The 20971-nt window shown below is 40.1% G+C and overlaps 1 protein-coding gene across 1 annotated transcript in view; it reads left to right on the top strand.

The window, feature by feature from the left end:
* Nucleotides 1-20971, top strand: part of adgrb2 (adhesion G protein-coupled receptor B2) — a 243880-nt gene that overhangs the window by 98943 nt on the left and 123966 nt on the right. The window lies entirely within an intron of this gene.

Here is a 20971-nt window from a genome sequence, read left to right as displayed (position 1 = left end):
GAGGGTCAGGGTGTGGGTTTTTTGTGAGACTCCTGGTGTGATGTGAGCTGAAGATTATAGGGAAGCACCAGAGCTGCTCAGCCCCCCCCCCCCCCCACCTCCTTCCTCTCCAGGGAGGGTTGCAGCTCTAGCTCGCTTCTCTGCTAGTGAACCCTGGTTGTTTAAACGAGCCCCCGCGGTCCTCATTACCCTTTCCCTGGGCACACTCACGCACACAGATGCAGGCGCACACACTCGTGGACGGGTGAGCAGCACTCCTAAAGGAAAAGAAGCTCTTGCACGCACACGTAGCTGTTGGCTTTGATGAAGTGTAACAGATCTAGACGCCAGTTTGTGATGGTTTGCTCGGACAGCTGTCCCGTCCCTTATCAACCACTTGGCGAAAGGGGTCGTTACCACGGTAATGATGCTTGGGCCACCCAAGGGTTGACACGGCAACACTCCAATAAAACAACGCTTTTATGAAGTTGATCCCACAATATCGCATCTCCGTTGATAAAAGCACAAAAAACTCTCAAGTGCACTTAATCAGCCATGTTAATTGCACATGATGATTTCAGATGCTGCTCGTGTGTGTGCGTGTGTGTGTGTGTGTGTGTGTGTGTGTGTGTGTTTTTATGCAAGCGTCATTAAAGTACATTCACTTTTTCAAGCACTTAAGTGCAGCTATTTGAGCTCTCTATGCCCTCCATCTCCAGAGCATTCAATCACTGCTTTAGGTGAGCTCAGTTTCGTGTGCAACCCCATCTCTTTCCCACTCCAGTCCTCCATTTATGTCTTTCTGCCAATGTTCTTCATCATGTTCTCTGTGGAATATATTGGTCCTCATATACACACAGCTCTCCTGTGGGGGAGAGGAAAGGCACTGAAAGCGTGACTTGTCTCGTCTTCAGGCTCATCTTCCTTTCAATTTGTCTCTGTGTTTTCATTCCACTTATGATCTCCTGCTCCAGCGGATACCACCTATGGAGCTTGAGATAGACCTGCTGTTGAATAACCTGTATGTATGTGTGCTTGTCGATGTGTGCATGTGTGATATTGAGTGCTGTGTGAAGCATTCAAAGTGGAGCTGCGGTAGCTGGGTTGACTGAGACAATGAAATAAGGCAACTGTGGTCCTTGAATGTTTCTGGATAAAGCAGCACGCTGTAGCTCGAGAGGTTTTCCTAAAGACACTAGTGATTGAAATGTTTCTCTTGATGCACCCAAACACAAGCTTGATAATGTGTTGCATCACATTCTCTCTTTTCTTTAACCGATAACTTGAAACAGCTCAAGTTCAAACAGGGCAAAAAAAATTCCTAGTCACTTTCAAGCTATGGTTTTAAGATGTTTTATTTCTATATAACTTCAAGACCCCTGAAGGGATTTTGTAGCTGTCTGAAAAGTAGGGTTTTTCTCTTTTTTTGTGGCAAAGGCAGCTCAATGTACTTTGTCGCTCAATGGTGTGTGATCTCTCCAAGATGTCACGGACGTGGGTGACCTTCCATGGCAGAGCCTAATACAGAAATTCCCTGGTCATGACTTGTTTTCCATCAGAAAAGAGTCCTTACTCTCCCAGGAGTCAACCAGAGAGCTATCATGTGGCAAAGTTAATCAATGTGACTATTGGCTGGAAGTAATCAAGTGATTAATCAGCGCGACATTTAGCTGACGCAGGAAATTCTGGAGAAAGACTTATAGATATTGAAAGAGGGAATGGAGAGGAGAAATAAAGAGTGAAATAGAGTGGTAGAGTTGCAAGAGAAAGCCTGCAGACAACAAATAAACTAAGAAAAAAGGTAATTGGGAATGAATAATGAATGACTGCACATATTCATGGAAGAAAATACCAGACAAAAAGAAAAAAATTATATATGAACCAGTAAAAAACTAGGAACTCTAATCAAAATTGCATTTCAAACTCTTAACAAGCAGAGATATTGTCGCTGGTCTAAGATATAGGCAGTGCCTAAAGATGGACAACACAACACCATTTCCTTCTTCTGTACAAAAGCATAACCAAGATTCCAGATATGAGCAATGCCATCTTGCACCACAAGATCCTTTTGAGCCAGAGTCTGTGCAGTAGTGATCGGAGAATGGAGTGGTAGCAACAAAGTCTTGCCCAAAAACCAGCCCTATTTGGAGCCATTGTCCAGACTCAAATGCAAGTGCACACACAGCAGTCAATCATGACCTCAAACCGCCTTTTAATACTAAACTCATCAGGAAAATGAACATAGAAACATACAGCGGTGTAATTAGAACTAACTAAAATAATAGAACCCATTTTTAGGAAAAATTTGATGTGTACCTTGATTTTTTAGCATGGCCCATGTCCCATAGTCTGTATTAGAGGGGGTGGGGTTTATGACCTATACTGTAGCCAGCCACAAGGGGGCCATCAAGATTTTTTTGGCTTGACTTTTGGGGAGCTGCCATGCTCCAGCTTTATATACACTGCAAAAACAACCCTACTTGGAATAGTCCTAATATTCTTAAAATATTATCAAATTGTCTTTAATTGAGCAAAAAACAAATCTGCCAATGGGGTAAACAAATTTTGCTTGGCTAGAAATCTTAAAACTACAACAAATGCAAATTTTTAGCCCCTTAAAATTCGTAATGGTCCTTAAAACTGTATAAAAATGCCAAGTTTTGCATACTTCAAGCAATGAAAATTCAGCTATTTAAGATAGTCGGGATTAACATTAGGGGGGAAAAGGCTTATAATAAAACCAAATTTAGGATTATTATCAGAAACAGACCAACAACATTAAACAACCATTCACACGCACATTCAGACTTAGGGCAAATTTAGACACACTTACGCTTACCCTAACCTGGATGTCTTTTGACTGTGGGAGGAAGCCAAAAAAAACAATGCTGACACATGGAAATAAATGAACAAATTAAAATTTGTGTCATTTCCTAAATTTCTTAAATTAAGAAGTTGTGCAAGTTATCTCACTCTTAAAATAAGGAAAACAACATTATTCCTCTGCTGGGATATTATGTAAATCATTACTGTAGCTTGTTACTGGTTAAGTCTAGCTCAACATTCGCTGGGGAATCTTATTGAGACAAAGGTAGATATATTCTTCTTAAAATTAGATTAATTTCCTAGTGCAAAGCATGCTTGACAAGAATATTTGTCTTTTAAGCCCAAAAATGAGGCTAATTTCCCTGAAACCCTTTTTTTTCTTTCTTCAATGTCCTTGTTTGTAGTGTGGTCTAAGATAAGGAGCAAAAAAATGTTGAAGATCATTTTTAGTGTAACAAACATTAGGGTCCACATTCTCACCTGTCAATCACAATTAAAAGATGGATGTTGAATTAGGAGAAAGCAAAGACCACTGAATCCAACCTGATGAGGCAGGTGGACTCTTATTTTCTTGAGTTTCCAGAGTGAATCTCATCAAGATGATGCAACGTGATGGTTGCAGGCTTAATGTCTTGCATCAACCATTCCAAGCATCTTCTTTAAATGATATAAAATATGCATTAAACACATTAGCTCACCATCCTTTTCTGAAACTGTAATTACTAGTTTGACATGAAAAGGCTCCAGTATGTTGTGTTGAGGCATTTATTTTTGTTGAAAATTGAGCATTAGCGACATACATTTGCCTTGGGCTTTGCCCTCATTGTTATGTGTGTGATCACATCTATTTCTAAAACTGATGCTCCATCTCTGGAATCTTTAGATTGCGGACTATGAGGCAAAGTTCATTTTGGGGCCAACTGCACATACTGAGTACTGTGTCAGAGTTGTACGCTGTATGCCTTTCTCTCATAAATTAGTTATTATGTTCTCTGGCATTTTGCTACTTTGTCCTTCAGAAAGAAAATCAAGACTTTCTTCACACAAATTTCACTAAAGCCATATTTCTTTTCAAAGTTGAAAGGGTTTCAAATGGCTCACGATGTGCTTTGATTTGTCTTAAAACTCAAAAAAAAAAAAGAAGAATCATAGTTTAGGAATTCACTGTGATATCACTCAGTGCCGCTCCACTTTGATCTTGCCAAATAAAAAATACATGCAAGACTATGCTTGTATTTGTGCCATGTGCCAACCTAGTATAATATATAGACTTGTGACAACATTTTGGCATTGCAGCTTTTGGAAGTAGGACACAGAAAGGCAAGTGGAGGCAGAGATGAAGGAGGTGAGGAAAGGGCAGAGGAAGTGATCATTTCACGCAATGGCACCTTATATTTCTACTTTCATTTCAAGTCATGACTGCTGAGGGAATGACAGGGGAGGCAGAGAGTGATAGACGTGACAGAGTCAAGATGCAAAAGAGAAGGTCAAGGGAATTGACGAGGGGCCACAACCCAGCAAGAGTCACGAAACTGAGAAAGCCATGGTGGCAACAGAAAGTACTGGATGTGTAGGTGCAAGAGTGACTGATAGTGTCAGAGATACTGTGTTTGAGAAAGCACATTTATGCCTAGAAGGGACAGGAGTGTGATGGCTGAAGGTTTATTCTTGTTTTATTTGAGGTCAGAGAAGGGAAAGGGGAAGTGGAAAGGTAGATAGTGGATTTCATTCATTGCTATGTAATGATAGAAGTGTTCAAAAAATATGCTTAATCTTGCTTAAAAAACACGGGCCTCAGTAATCTTGTCTCAGAGTTATACCCAATTCATAGCTTTTGCCCTAGAATGAAAACTACTGTACAATCATGGCATCTATTTCTAGCACCAGAGACACTGAGGCCCGTATGATTCATTTTAAGAGTCATTGACATATATAAAAATACTTAATACAATTAAGCTGATACAAGAACTTCAAAATGAAAAGACTCAATTTAAGGTAGGGGAACAAGCAAAGGTCTTGAGGGAATTTCTTAAAATTTTGTGCACAAATGTCTACTTGGACGTGACAGTGAACTGATTAGATAATGGTGGTCAGAGGTCAAGGTCCCCGTGTCCTTTTCTGTCTCATTCTCGTAAGTGTGATATCTCAAGAAGACCATGAGGGATTTTTTTTTTTTAATTTGGCACAAATGTCCATGTTGAGTCAAGGATGAATTGATTCAACTTTGGTTGTCACAGGTTAAAGGTCAAGGTCACTGTGACTCTGATTCACTCTCATTCTCATGAAAACAATACCTCAAGAAGACCTTCAGTGAATTTCTTCAAATATGGCACAAAGTCCACTTGGACTCACGAATGAGCTAAATAGAATTTGGTGGTCAAAGGTCAAGGTAACCGTGACCTCGCAAATTATGTTTTTGGCTATAACTCAAGAATTAATACAATAATCATGGCAGGATTTCCCACGGATGTCTAATAGGATAAAATAATGACGTGATGACATTACATATCCAAAACTTCAGAGGTCAACTTCACTGTGACATCATAATATTTTGCAAAAGCAGTTTTCTAGCAATCGCGTCATAACTCATTCACAGAAGGGTAAATAATTCATTTAATTTAATTTATTGTTTATTTTTAAAGGGACAGCACACAATTAAAAGTCAAGTCATGTCCCGGAGCAGGTAAAAAAAAAAAAAAACACACTAAACACACTAAACAGCAATCAGCCAACACTACCCAAAACAGGACAACACATAAAAATCCATCGATATAAACATTTCACTACATAAAACAACACAATACATAAAATACAAAAGATCTGAACATTACAGCACATAAAACAACACAATATATAACAGTCCATCAGAATAAAAACAGAGTGATAGACAGTGTTCAAGGCAATCATTGGTGATGACACTTTTTTGCAGTTTTAAGCCAAAACTGGATGTCCACCTTAACACTCTACTGATTGTGTGGATCTTCTATGCTGTCGGGGGTAAGATGTGTGTGAAGCATCCATATTTTCACAGAGATAGATGAAAACTGTAACTGCAACTTGACTGGTGCATGGAGGCATGCAACCGCAAGGAAGTAATTCAATTTCTGTTACGTAATGTACAGATTTTAAAATGTATGTATGTATGTAAAAATGAATGGTGGGGGAAGAAATCTATTCCAACAGGAAAAAAAATAGCTCACGGTTTGTATTCCACACAGCAAATGCAACTCAGTGAGTCGTGGATGACTCTCACACTGCAGGGGTTAGGGGTTTACCATCCACTGGGACATGCTGAAAATGTCTTACAGTACCTCAAGGCATACTGGAGAAAAGGAAAAAACTATCAATGTTTTGATCCTGTACTGTACCTCAGTAGGATGCTGTAGTGGAATGCTACGAGTCTTGTTCCCACTGGAACACTGAATTCTAAAAATGTTACTGTATGTTGTAAGGCACTTTGTTTCAAAGTGTCCACCAAAACATTAACTGTAGACTTAATTTGTGCTATATGTTATGTGTTAAATTATGTAGTGTCAAAACTGAAGGGGCTACATTATTTTCCTTGTTGTTGCTGCGACATAAATGTGAATAATCTAAACAAAATGAAAGATGGAGTGTGGAATTTTTGTCTCCCCTCTCTGGCAGTGAGAGTATTACACAAACACTGTCGACTTGTGCTCATGACGTATGCCTGCAGGTGAGCTTTCTGCATCTCCCTTTTAAAAACTTTTCATACATATATGTTGACTTTTCTTGAATGCTTCTTACAATATTGCGCCATACTCTTAGCTGCTGCTCCATTGCTATGGTTTCTCTCCCCTTCCTGCCCCCTTTAGCTCTGGGTTGTTAACATAAAACTTGGTGTGCCAGCTCCTGAAAGTTGCCTCAAAAACCAGACCCCCCCCTCATCCCTCAGCATTGTGCAACTTGTTCTGTGAGGGCTTGAATTTAACGGATATTGATTTATATGTATATATATATATATATATATATATTATATATATATATATATATATATTATATATATATATATATATCTCTATATGGTCGCGGGGGGGGGGGGTATCACGAGGCTGACACATGCATACACACTCATTCACACCTATGGGCAATTTGGTGTCACCTATTAACCTGACTTTCATGTCTCTTGAATGTGGTAGGAAGCCGAAGATCCCGGAGATAACCCACGCTGACACGGGGAGAACATGCAAACTCTTCATATTTTGACATTACTAGGGTGGTACCATTAATTTGTCAGCTGCAAAAATGTGTTGCTTCATTCAGCAGAGACAGAGCAGCATCAACATTCCACAGCAAAAATTCCTCTTTATCTTTGTCCTGTTAACTCCTGCGTCTCATTGTCTTGCTACCCTTTTGACTTTCCTAAGCAAGCGCTCATTTGCTACTTCCACTGGCCAGTTAGCACAGTTAGAAAAGATGCAGAACTCTGTGAGCTTGTATGCTCTAAGCAGCTGCCCATTTGCCAATGAGCCAACAAATGCTGCAGACTAGGATACTGATTCTCAGCGGGATTGGCAGTATAGCAACATTTTCACATTACACTTTGATTTTATGTTAATTTTGTTTTTTTCTGTTAAATTATCACTTTAGGACTAAAAAGAGGAAAGCAAAACAAAACAGTGCTCTCATAATGGCAGATGGTTAAAAAAATTAATTGAACAAGTTTGTTCTCCTCACTTTAGTAAAAGTGAAAACAAGCACATAAATTGATACCAGTGAAGGCAAAGGAGGACACAGGCCAGCAAACTTATGAGAAAATGTTGTTATAACATTTATTTTATTTTATTTTAATCACATCTCACTAAGATTTCTCTAGAGAATAGATGCTTCATGTTATGTCTTGTGGAGTGTTATCTTTCACACGGAGAGGCATGCACACAGTCACTAATACACACTCAAAACACATGCACATGTGTACTCGCAGACACCCACACACACTTTGCTTTGGCTCCAGTAACCATGCAGAAATCTAGGACAGTCTTATTTTGATGATTCACGGCAGGATCATTTAACTAAGCGTGGTGGTCTCAAAATTAGAGGTGCTAAAATTCCCACTGCAACCTAGTAGCTGGTAAGTATTACACAGCATTTCTCCTTGGGATAAATGCACAACTCTGGTTAGCCTCGCTGACCTCCATGGCTGAAATTAACTCTTTAGCATGGAGCTCCCTCCATTCTGCGTAGCTCTCTCGATTAGCCTCGTGACCCGACTGCTCTCAGCTATTTATCCAGGCGCTCGTTCTGCACAACACCTTTTCTCTCCTTGGATTAAATTGCCCGGAACATTTTGTAGCCGAGTGGGAAAAGGAAGGAACGAGCTGAGAGGCCTCATCTCAAGAAGTGATGAGACCCTGGCAGTCCTTGAGCCCTGTAAAGGGGAACATTGTTCTCGCCGCAGGCCATATATATGTGTGTGTGTGTGTGTGTGTGTGTTTCATTGTCTTTGCTATGTGTGAACTACTGCACACTGAGGAGTAAAGAAGTATTTTACTATAGGTCAAGGCCATACTTCTTCCTCCTGCGTGTTTTTACACACAGAAAGAGAGACAGGGAGAGAGTGGGAGAGGTTGATAATATGGGTTCAGGACAAAGAGAAGATGGGGGAGCGTGGCTTTTTAATAGCATTGCAAATACTCTTTTTCGTACTAATTTTGATACTAAAATAATATTTTCCCTCTAAACTTAACATGAAGGGATACTTCACTGATATTTAACCAGCTTTGTATCATAACAAGTTGGGTAGTATGTGTAAGTGAACTGTGTTAAACATCCATCCGTCTAAACAAAAAAACGTGCAATTAGAAAGTTTTGCTGACTCTTGGGCTGTTGCTCAAACTACAGGCTGTTACGTCTGCAGTTTCAGATTGCCCATCACCCATGCTATCACTATGGACCAAAAAGTATAGAAGTGCATAAAGAGAGAAACCTTTCTCTCTCTTTCTCATTCTCTGTCTATCTCTCAAACTCAGACCCAGCTCTGATCTAACATTAAAAAAGGCAGTGCTGATGGACTACAAACAAAGATAATATTACTGCACTGCCAATTTTGCTTAAATTGTTTTAAAAAATATATTTAGGTGCCCCGTTTATCTGTAATAGCTAGAGTTTGTGAATAGGAAGTGAACGTCTTTCTGTCTTCTGCCAAGTGAAAATGAAGGCTGAGAAATTTAGATCAGGAAGCAAAACTAAGCAGCACTGATCAAATACAAACCAAGATTTCAATATTCAGTATTTTAAGAAACATATTTTGGCTTACCATTTAACTGTAATACAAGATTGTTGGTCACTAGCCAGTCCCCATTGTGTCAAATGACAAGTTCATGTTATGGCACCTAGCAGGGAAAGTGTTTATTGGTCTGCTGTGGTGCAGTGCATTGTGGTAGTTGTAGAATTTCTACCACTCCAGCAAAAGTGAATGCCACGGCCCTTTTTCTTTTTCTCTGGTTATATAGCATCAGTTTTAAATGTATTTGTGTCTTTCTACAGCATAGACAGCTTAGTTTTGTGAAAAGATCTTTCTAGCAGTAAAATACTTATTTCAAAACAATATACAATATACATTTTTCTACTAAACCCCAGTCTCACTACATCTTTTTCTACAAGTCGATTTCAATCAAAACTTATAAGATATGGTTGATGACTGATTTCAACCATGAGTGGTCAAGAAACTGCTTTCTTTTCCCCTGCTATATTATTCCAAGACAGTCTCACTCTCAACTATTTAAATTCGGCAGCTCGTCAGTAAAGCCTTAGGTACCCCTTTACCATCAGTTTTGGACACTCGGGTGACGTGTGAATTTCCACTGGATACATGCTTAGTGTCTTTTCAAGTATGATTGGCAGCTTTCACACCAGCGGAAAAGAACTGAACCAAACAGGCAAGTGCACATTCATCCTATGGTTTGATATGAACATGTTTAGGTCAATAACAAAAAGTATTGAGGTTCAGTTCATATTCCTTGATCTGCCTGTTTCCAGAATCTGTCAAGAATTTTCATGTCCATGTCTCCCTTTGCTGTCACTCTTTGTTTTTCTTCCCTCTGGCTGTTGTGTCAGTGTTATCTCTACATTTCGAGCCATCACTTCTATTTTACCACACATAAAGCTTATATGGGCTCAAAGTCACGATTGCAGTTTTACAAAATGAGATCCTCTGCAGGTACAGCCATGTTGTGAAATTTCTCTTTCTATCACACCGGGGACATAAGTTGGCAGAGTCACATTTGTTAAAGCCAGATATTAATCCTCTCTGCCAAAAAAAGAGTTATTGTGAACAAGGACCTCTGTGATAAATGCTTCACATCACAGTATAAGTTTGACCTTACCCAGCGAGCAAATCACAAATTATAATGCACGAGAGGCCCCGAGGTGCACCCCAAGCAAGAAAAATGCTTTCAGACTTATAGCAAAGTAAAAAGTTCCGTTATGAGAAAGATATTACGACTTCGATTTACTTGATAAATCCTAATGAAAGGCACTTGATCACTTGTAACTACATGCCTGATCACTCTTCTTAAACAACCAAATGTTTTTCAGAAGAACAATGTCTTCATCAGAATGCCTGTCAAGTGATTTAACTTTTCCAGACATTTTCACAAATTCTTTCAACATGAATTTAAAATGATCTTAGCTGTGATCCATGTAAGTCCCTTAGTTAGGAATTCCAAATACTGATCTCTTGAGAGGAGACAGCTGTCAGACCAAAAGAGAGAGACAGTTATATCAAGGAATTGACCATTTATTGCAGATGTTTGCAGTTGGACTTGACAGTCTTTGCTCTGTGTCTTTGAGTAGAAAGAATCCAAAGAATCAGAGCACCAATGAGAAAAGAATTTCTCTCCTCTTCATAAACCAAAAACGTAGCACGTAAGGAGCAGATTGGAGTGGTGGAAGAAGCTGCAGCAGTAGTAAGAAGTATCAGGTCATAATGCCCACATTGTGCATCTGCAGTAATGTGATTGGATGTTACTCATCAGCTGGTAGCCCAATGGCTGAATGAGCCTGTGATTGTGTGGGATGAAGGAAGCTGATGCCAATCAGCTAATGTAAGCACGACTTCAACTCATGCAGAGCTTCACTTTTGCAAAAGGACGCCATACAATTTCTCATAGGTGCACATTGGAAACTGTGAGTTCTTTCAGTATGGCAATAAGCATTTTCTTTTTTGGTATGACTTTGTAGAGTCCAGTCTTAAGAACTGCTCGTTCCTTAAGTCTCTGTTTCCAACATACCGATCTTTTTGATTCTTCTGCAAAAGCCATCGAAGCCACTCTCTGCAGACAGGAGTGGGTGGATATAAGCATGTCTGTACAAGCGAGCATATGCTTTTTACGTAAAGCCATGGTTGTGTATTCGTGTGACTGAATGGGAACACAGAGGGCATTGAGGCATATTGGTTTTCAGAACATGCTGTTCTGAAGGCGTAGCCTTGCCTTGTAAATAACAGACATTGAGTGAAATAACACTCTTTAGCAGTTACATTATGGAGGCCTATTGTACTCAGATGAGTGGTTGCCATATCTAATGATTAGGAAAAAACATTCTGGAACAAAACAGAACATACTGTAACTAAATAGTTTAAAATAAACCTGAGCAGATATTAAAACTAAACAGGCTTGGCTTCCATCTATGGCTTCATGCGTCCATCTCACCTAAAAGAAAGAACATAACAGCAGAAAGTGGATATGGACTGGAGCAATACCTCGCTACTGCCAAGCCAAACTAAGCATGTCTGTGAATGACTTTGTGTGTATGGGAGCAATAGTGTTGGGCTGCATTTCTGTGTGCAGTGAGCGTGCAAGGCCCCTAAGATTGCCCCCCTGTCCTGCTGCGCTGACCCCGTCTGATGAAAGGTAGTTGAAAGAGTAGAGGTAAGTGGTGTGTGAGTGTTTGTATACTCAGGAGAGAGGCTGAGGGCGAGAGTCAGCGCCCAAGTATCATTTCTTCTGCCCTTGCTACAAAAGTCTGGATACTAGACTCCTCTCATACCACTCTCTTGTGCTTCATAAAAAAACACCTGTGCTCTGGGTTGCTTTGGCCTGGGAGCTAAGTGCCCATGCAAATGCAGTTTGTGTGTTTGAGTGTGTGTTTATGGTGTTTGCAGATGTGGCTAATTTTCTGCCATAGACATAGACTGAGAACAGTTATTTTACAGCAGGATGCACCTTTTTTTGATGATTACCAGAAAAGAACATACATGGCCAGTGTTAAACAAATTTGCTCATACATAAGATGCAGTTAATGTAGATGCTGAACACAAAGGCAATAAATACAAGTCAAAAGACCTTCTTTTGTTGTTATATCAGCATTCAAGACAGAAACTTTTGGGGGAAAAAATCACAAGCATAAAAGTTGTCATAAGAAAAAGAAAGACAAAAATAAAAATGAAAGAAAAGCAATTTAAAAAAACAAATAAGAATTAAGACTTCAATAAGGAATAAATCAAGAAATAGGCTACAAAAAGAAGGAAAAAAATACAAAAGAACAAAGCATAAAAGAAACAACAAAGAGACAAAACAACTAAGCAAAGACAAAAGACAGGGTGAAAGAAAAAAATAGAAATATAGAGTCACAGCAACAGCACAGCGGGTAGACCTAACCACAGTTGAGAGCAAACGTCTGCCGACTCTATTCACCTCTCCGTAAGATGCAGGACTGGCGACCAAGGTTGGACACTGATTTATAATCCACCTCCCTCCCTTCACCCGTCTGCAAGCCCCCACCCGCATCCCCTTCGGTTCCTCTACGGCGTCAGCATGACGGTGTTGCTATGGCAACAGCATACCACTGCAGAGGCAAATGTAAGCAGTAATCGATCTGTATGTGTGACTGTGTCATGTGCATACATATCACTTATGTTGTGTGAAAAACCTAGCGGTAAAACGCCAGGTACGGTAGATATTTTAAGGTGATAGATTTGTATCAGAGGGAAGGAGACAGGAACAAGATGAAGGCAGGGAGAGGGCGATGACATGTGACAACCAGTGTAGGCTGCGCTGTCAGAGTTCAGCTAAGCTCTTTTGTCTTAAATCTGTGTTAAGGATTAAATGCTTCTCTTCGGGAGATAACATTTTTTCAACCTTAGGCCAAATGAACATTTCAGACACCACAATGAGAGCCAAGTTTAATATCATTACTGTTTTTACTGCCTCTTAACTTAAATGTTGGACACACAACTATTGGATAGATTACCAGGAAATTTTGCATAGTCATAATTGCCATAGGACCAATTCAACTCTGGTGCTTGGATATTTCATTTAGCTTCACCAGCAGGTTGATTTTTTTGTTTCTTTGTTTTTGGTCAAAAGTATCCATATAGTTGTTGAGTGGAAGTCATGAAATGTGGTGCAATTTCATCCCTATTCCATCTAGCCCCATCATCAAGTCAAAAGCTTAATTTGGCCACTACTCTGGTTTATAACCAAAAACTGGGATTGGAATTGACTTTCCCATCAGCTTCAGCTAAAGTTGTTTTTGTTGCTAATTAACATTTGCCACATGTTAACATGCTTAACTAAGATGGTGAACATGGTAAAATTCTAATGCAAAATATCAACATGTTAGCATGGTCATTGTGATCATGTTAGCATACTGACATTAGCATTTAGCTCAAAGCATCACAGTGCCCAGGTACAGCCTCACAAATCGGGTTAACATGTCTGTAGACTCCTATTTAGTGGACCATTCTTTCATTTGTTGGAGTTTCATTATTTAATTAGACAACGTTGAGCACTTTTCCCTGCTGGACTGACAGACAGATAAGATGTTTAAATCGGGACACATAGTTGTTGCCCAGTAAACCGCGGTACCTTTGAACTGCGTGTCAGACTGAGGTGGAGATGTAAAGCGTATCAACATTGGCTTTGCAACAAGTTCACCAGGGGCTGAAGCTAATCTCACATCGATCCATTTAACATGCTTCTAGCTCTGTTGTAAACACTGCTACACTGGTGTATTGCAAACACACTATATTGAGGTTCCTGCACAAACATGCTAAACCATGAGTGTAATTGTCTGTAATTGATCAGGCCAATGCATCACGGCGATCTTGCTTGCCATGCTTTGAATGAATTGTTCTGGCCATCCCTGCATTGATTGCGCTTTGATTGTAGCACCGTATCTTTGCGCGGAGTCTGCCGGACTGTAAATCTATCGAAATTCTCATCGTGTTATGGAACTGAGAGAAAGAAAGGCTGAAGTGGAAGACAGAGGGTGAGGGGGTGGAGGGCAGAACGATAGACCGAATGACTGTGCGGTGTGGGAGTTTGAAGGTTTGAAAAATATCTAATAAGAGAAAGAAAAACGGGGAAAAAGGGCAATTTGAGATTGAAAATGAAAGTGAAATGAAACAAAGCCAATTTGGCAGTTAGAGGCATACCAGGGCTTGTGTTGATCCCTGTATATATATGTGGGTATGTATGTGTGTGTGCGGGTGTGAAACAAACCAGCCAGCCTGTGGGACTGAGAAAACTAGATTCTGAAACCATTTTGAAGGTGCACCAATGACCTTGGGGCCACCATAGTCAGACAAATGCTGTCCTGCACCAACCTGATTTAACTTCTCTCTTCATATCTGCTGCTGAGTGAGAAAGAGGAGAGAGTGGAGTGTATGAGAGAGAGAGAGAGAGAGAGAGAGAGAGAGAGATGGAGTGGGTCTGTCTGTCCAATAGCTTATAAAAAGTCCATTATGGTGCGCTTCTATCAGTTTGGGCTCTCCCAGATGGACCCCACAGTAAATGGACAGCGCCAGAGAGCTATAAGCTCAGATTTGATATACGGCTGAGAAATAGCTCTGTGTGTGTTTGTGAGTGCGCGTGTGTGATTGTGCGTGTCAAGAAGAGTGTGCATTTAATCATGTACACTACACTGAAAGAGCTGACAGTAGTCAACATCAAAAAATTACATGCCATTGTTTTCATGCATGCCATGTACTCAACACAGCTGTTTTACTATATTACCATATGCACTTTCCTGAAACACACACACACACACATACAGACTTCCCAGCAGGCTTAAATCCCAGCTCAGTCTGACAAAGGAGCCTGTGGCTCTAACTGGCTCTGCCCCAATCCCCTTCCCCAGCCTGCTGCTTTGTACGGGCTGAAACCGCTTTACTGCATGACGTTTATTTATCAGCCATATTTACTTCCTATTGTGTAGGTTTATGTGTATCTCAGTGTGTGTCTGTGTCACATCAAGGTATATTTGGGCTTTGGTTTCACCGCTAATGTGTGTATTTAGATGCTCAAAATGCTGTGTTCATGCACCATGCTCGTGTGTGTTCATCGCAGGTGTCCCACCACTCTTTGCATTTAGTTGAGGAGCCAGACAAATGCTTCTGCCTGCTGAGTGATGGCGCTCAGCGGGCTGTGAATGGGACTCGCTCTGTCCTTTTACGTGCTACTTTATCAACTGTTTGTTTGTCTGGAAGACAGAGAGGATGGCCTTGAGCAAAGAGTTGAATGAGGACTGTTGGACAACCATTGCTTTATTCTTAGCAGTTGGGTTCCAACAAGGAAACAATCAAATGGTTACCACAAATAACCAACAAACTTTGACATCTGGTGGAATTGTGATGCCGTTTCGGCACATTTCCCCAAATTCAACTACAGTATTTCCCATATATTGATATATTTATGCCAGCTTGCCACAATATCAGAATCATAGATTGTACATGTACATTTTGCAGTTATTTTGTATTATTTAAAATCTGATATTACAAAAAATGTGCAACTTTGGCTCCAATTCAGCTGCCTCTTTCTGTTTGTCGACCCTCTTCAGCCTTGCTCAATGTCCCGCCCACAGCACTATCTGATTGGTTATAGGTCAAGTGTAATGTAGCCTACCAACGCCACAGCTGCTGATGCAGATTGAAGCTGCTCTGACAAGCGAGCTGAGCTTTGTCTTGAATTTAAAGCAGCAGATATCACTAAAGTTGAATTAAACATCACAATCCTCTATGATTAAGTTGCAGCAGCACCCAGTGTTTCCGCTGCATTAGTAACAGTTACTGGATGTAACTTTAGTTGTATGAGTACGAGAACTACAAGGAAAGAAAGAGGGATTGAGACTGCGCCTGGATGTAGTGAGAGAGCACACTGACAACAGACATTTCATACAGCAGATGTACTGTATATTACATGGACTAGCCAATGTGCATTAGCCCCAGGGCAGACCTGTTCATACTGTATGAGTCATTTATCTCATCACGCTGTTAGTCAAGAACTCAGTCTGCAAAGTACTTCATAAACTTCACTAATAAACCAGATAATTTATTTTATACTAATGTCTTTTGGCAACAGGGAAATAGAATAAGACATTTCTTTAAAAGACTTAACAGATTAGCACTTTGCACTTTTACGAGATGTTAGTTGGCTTTACTGTCAGTTAAGCCAACAAAAACACAATTAGTTGTGCTTTTAACACTGAACTAGGTCCTTGCTTAGTTTTTATAGCAGTCAGTTTGCTAGTAAATAATTCCTAAGTTTTTATTGTTCACTTATATGTAAAGTATCAAAATTTAACCTACGTGCTTAGCCAATCACATGCTTTCATATCTTATCTTATTCCCCTGGAGCAGAATAGACAGTTGAACTGTGTTGATAATTACAGGGTTTGATGCTCTTTTTTTCTGGTTTTATCTCTTTTTTTCAACATTGAGTGTTCTTGTTAAACCATCTAAAGACAGGTTCAGATAAGTTGCCCAAATGTCCCCATACATATTGATGATGCGCTGTAACGGTAACAAAGGTTATCTTTACATTTCACAAGGCAAGATTCTAAAGGCCATGACACACCAAGCTGACATCTGAGAACTAGAGATGACAAAAGCCCCCTGCTGTGTTGCCTCACGCTGCCAATTCATGACCGAACAAAAGCTGCACAGAAACACCAAATCGACAGCAAACTGCATGAGAGATTCCCCTCCGTACCAGCAAACGGCAGTCAGCTGTATTCATCATTCAAAACGGGAAACCGGAAAACTGCCAGTAAGCCAGCTAACACTGGTTAACCACTTAGCACATTGGCAACACAACACAATATTGAAAGAACAAAGCATGTTTAGTGATAGGCTGTGAACAACAACATAAACCATGAGGAAAAAATTCTGTTCAGAGGTTAGTGGCAAAAGAAAAATAATCTCCCATCATATAACAAGTTTGTTTCAACCCCCTCTCGCTCTTAACTTTATCTGTTTATTTACATTTTTCACTTCCATTTTTCCTCTCATGTGCTGAGCTGAAGGGCCAATCAGAGAAATTGGATGTAATTCACTGACAGGCTCCACGGCTTTCAGAGCCAATTCAACATGCTGAATTAGCCGATAAAAAGCCGACAAGGGTCGTTGAGGGTCAATGATGCAAGACACACCGCGGCAACAAGAGCCACAAGCAGCCTTAAAACCGATTTCACTTCACCTATACTTCTGTCAGATGACACTAAAGCATCAGCACTACTACAAGTAAAATATCAAATCTCCACCTCTACTCCTGACCAATCACAGGATGATCGACCCTGCACACGATTGGAAGTGATACTGCCAGCTATAGATGGAAAATAGATTCCCCTGGAGATGAAGGAGCAGCAGAAATGGGTGAAAAAAGTAGGGATGAGAGAGGGCAAGAAGATTTGATCAAGTGTGCGATGATGTGTCCATTAAAGTGCGGTCCAGAACATTAAACTATATAGTGGGGTTTGAAAAGGTCAGTACTCTCAAGGGGTTTACCCATATTGATCTTCACTTTCGATTGAGCTGGACTCCACACCAGTGTCCATGGAAATCCTCTTCTGTGTCGTAGACCTAGCGGAGAGGGAAACAAAGTGAAACAGAGACCGAGAGGGAGAAATAAAGAGAGAAAAGTAGTCCTCGCTGGTCAGTTTATGTGAGACATTACGGCTCTATCCTGCATCGCTGACCTCTGTGTCTCAGAAGCACAGGAGTGCAGAATATACACCCACACACTGGGCTTAATGTGTGCCCGATTCTGCCAGAAAATGACTCAGAAATTCCCAGATCGGGACCAGCACTACCTCTGTCACTCCTCAAAATAAATCAATACATTTTCTGAAATGTTTAAAAGTGAAATTCAGAAACTTTGTGTTATCTTGTAGAAGTTTGTGGTAACTTGTGTGTCATTGATTTCCATTAGTCACAAATCCTTTCAGTAGGCAGTCAGACCTTAGACTCACAAAACTCTCTTCAGTGGATCAGCAGGGTGATATTAGCAGCACATGTTTTGCTAAGAAAATGTGTTGCATTGCTAGCTTGGTGGCACCTGTTAGCAGACATGAACAGCAGGTGGCATTTAAAAAGGATAAAGAGAACTTGGAATTGACACTTTTTGACACAAATTTGGAAGTCTCATTCATCTGATAAATGGACCAAAAGCCAATTTGTCTAACAACCTGTTATCTCAAATCAAATACAAATTGCTTTGAAGTCCCATATCATCACACTCTCAGCAGTTAGTTTCAGTTTTTCACCAACATTTGAGCCACCAACGCCAGTTTTTTATTTTTTTTTTTTATTTTTTTTTAACTGATCCTTGCTTTTTCTTCCCAGCAGCAAAATAAAGCATGAATTAGCCTTTGGTTGCTAACCAACAATATTGTATAGGAACAATGGGCAGTCCCTGTCTTGTCATCCATTAGCACAGTACATATGAAGTTTACAAAGGTAATAATGCCAAAATTACCGCTTTAAACAGTAGATCTTTAATCTCACACATACACAAGCTTTTTATTTCAACTCACAACAGCTGTGTTTGTTGGTGTAGCAGATGAATATTAACACTGTGAATTTCACCAAATCACCCCCCCTTTTTTGTCAGATCCTGTGATTGTTTTTTTTTTTTTTTTTTAATCTCCTACCTGTGTGTACTATGAGTTGTGCGTGTGACTGACGGCGTCCAGTGTAATGACGTAAGCACGTCCGTGCGCGCTCCGGTCAAAGCTTTTCCTGTATGGCTGGAGGTGAGTCGTCATTAAGCCGAGTTCCGCTAAAATAAGTTTATAATTTAGTATTTATGATTTTAACGTGACAAAACCGTCGTAACTTGTCTTGTGTAACTTCCGGTTAGTCTCAGGAGAGTCCTGTTAAGTTTTGTGTTCGTTAATTTAAGTTTTATTGAGTTTAGTTGCGTGACGAGAGAGCTAACGCTAGCATGCTAAGTTAGCACTAACGGTTGGACTAATGGTTTCGCTTTCACGGTTTGATGTCTCCGTTTTGTTTCTTATCTGGAGGTATGAGCTCAGCCGCCGCCACTGCACACACACAGCTCATTGATGCCTGTTTGGATTCTGTTTGTAACGCGGGTATAGAAATATTTTTATGATTAATGTTTTTGTTGGTTATATATATTTAGCAAGTTAAGCTATGGTAGCTGTCAAATGTTTAAAAAAAAAGTGTTTATCATGATGCTATCATGCTGATTTTCTGGATTCTGTTTGTACCACAGTAAAGAGCCAGAGACTCAGTGCTGCTTTCTGTCGCATTATTACGCCAACCCATAACACAAGGCAGAGAGGGAAACTATCACACAGGTTACACTGGCTGAAATGACTGTTTCTGCTGTTGCAAGCTAGCGTTTGTTCATGTCATTGATGGTGTTTAAGCTGTTTGAGTTATTTGAAAACTCTATCAAGCTGATATTTTATTGTTTCAAGATGATATGTGTTAAAATGAGAACTCGGTAAAGAGGTCTCAAACATGCATATGGTTGATAAAGCTAAAATACTAAATGTTCATGTCCTGCTGTAGGTTAAGCTAGTGATTTGGTCATACCTTCATGTGCATTTAAGAAACCGTTTTGCTCTCACTATATAGCCCCATGCATGTAGCTTTAGCATACAGAGATATAGAGATATGTTTAAAGCTCGACAGGTGCTCTGTGCCTAGTTACAGTTGCTGAGCAGTGGTTAGATGATTGCTGTTTCGGGGGGGGGTGTTAGTAATCAGCAATAGTACTATCCCTCCAATCAGGCCAATTAGAGGAAAAAGATTCAAGGAAAAGCAGTACGGTAGGTTAAAAGTTCACGTTTTGCATAAGTTGAACACAAGTTTTGTTTGTACCATTTTCTGCTTTATGAATATTGATGGGTTAGGAGGATGAGTAGTGTTATGTGGTGGAGATGATAGTAAAGTGTAGTGTAGCATCAAGCCAGGGACTGTGGAAATGCAAGCCACAAATATGTTGGAGCAGTATATTCTGGCACAAGGTTTAATTTTTCTGGTGTAAGATATTACAGTAAAATCTGCAGCCAAGCAAGTGGGAGTTTGTACTGTGTGCTGACCTGAGTGCGGTTGATAAAAACTAGTAAATCCCAGGGCTGTTGGCATGTGCATCTCTACTCTCAATTTAATAGTCACTTTAAATGCAACAGTATTCAGTCTTTTTTAAGCAATGAGGCAAAATTGAAATCTCTTTATTGCCTTCTAAAATACTGTCAGAGTGCTCTTGCACCATTTGCTAATTTCAGTTTATCTTGACACGAAGCAAAGCTACAAAAAAGCCCCACACACGGACATATTAGATATTTATTTTACCTGTGGCTGTAGCCAGCTGCAGATGCTATCTAGATAGCACACAAACAAAATTATTACATGTTCCTGTGGTAAAATATTTTACTTTGGCCTTTAAGCATAAGTGTTTCTGCTGAGAGCAATGCATGAAACAAGGAAATGGAAGGGTTAGGTACTGCTATGAATGAAAGAGCAAGCTGGGGGATTTAAAAAAAAAAGTCCTTTGCCCCCACTTGTTTCTGTAAAAGGCCAAATAAGAGGGCTAGTTGAATTGGGCATTTGAGCAAATTGCTTGCTTTTGTTGTGAGTATGTGTGTTCATTGGAACATGGGAGGATCTGCTTTGCGTTCACGTTTGCAGTCTTCCCCAGGCCAACTCCTTGATAGATGCAAATGTAAGGACATTTTAGTGTCAATCACTTTTGCACTCTGTAATCTAAAACACACACACACACACACACACACACACACACACACAATCACATTCCATGTGGATAATGTACCTTAGATATGCCGTATGTCTCAGCTTCTTGGCACAAATGCAACCTCTGCAAAAAATCCCATGGGGCAAGAAGTACCCAAGTGAAAAAAGATCTGCTAAATCAAAGATTGTTTCCCCTGCCGA

The sequence above is a fragment of the Plectropomus leopardus genome, chromosome 18, assembly GCF_008729295.1.
Source record: "Plectropomus leopardus isolate mb chromosome 18, YSFRI_Pleo_2.0, whole genome shotgun sequence".
Lineage (NCBI taxonomy): Eukaryota > Metazoa > Chordata > Actinopteri > Perciformes > Serranidae > Plectropomus > Plectropomus leopardus.
Note: the sequence above shows the minus strand (reverse complement) of the source record. Positions and strands in the feature narration are given on the sequence as shown.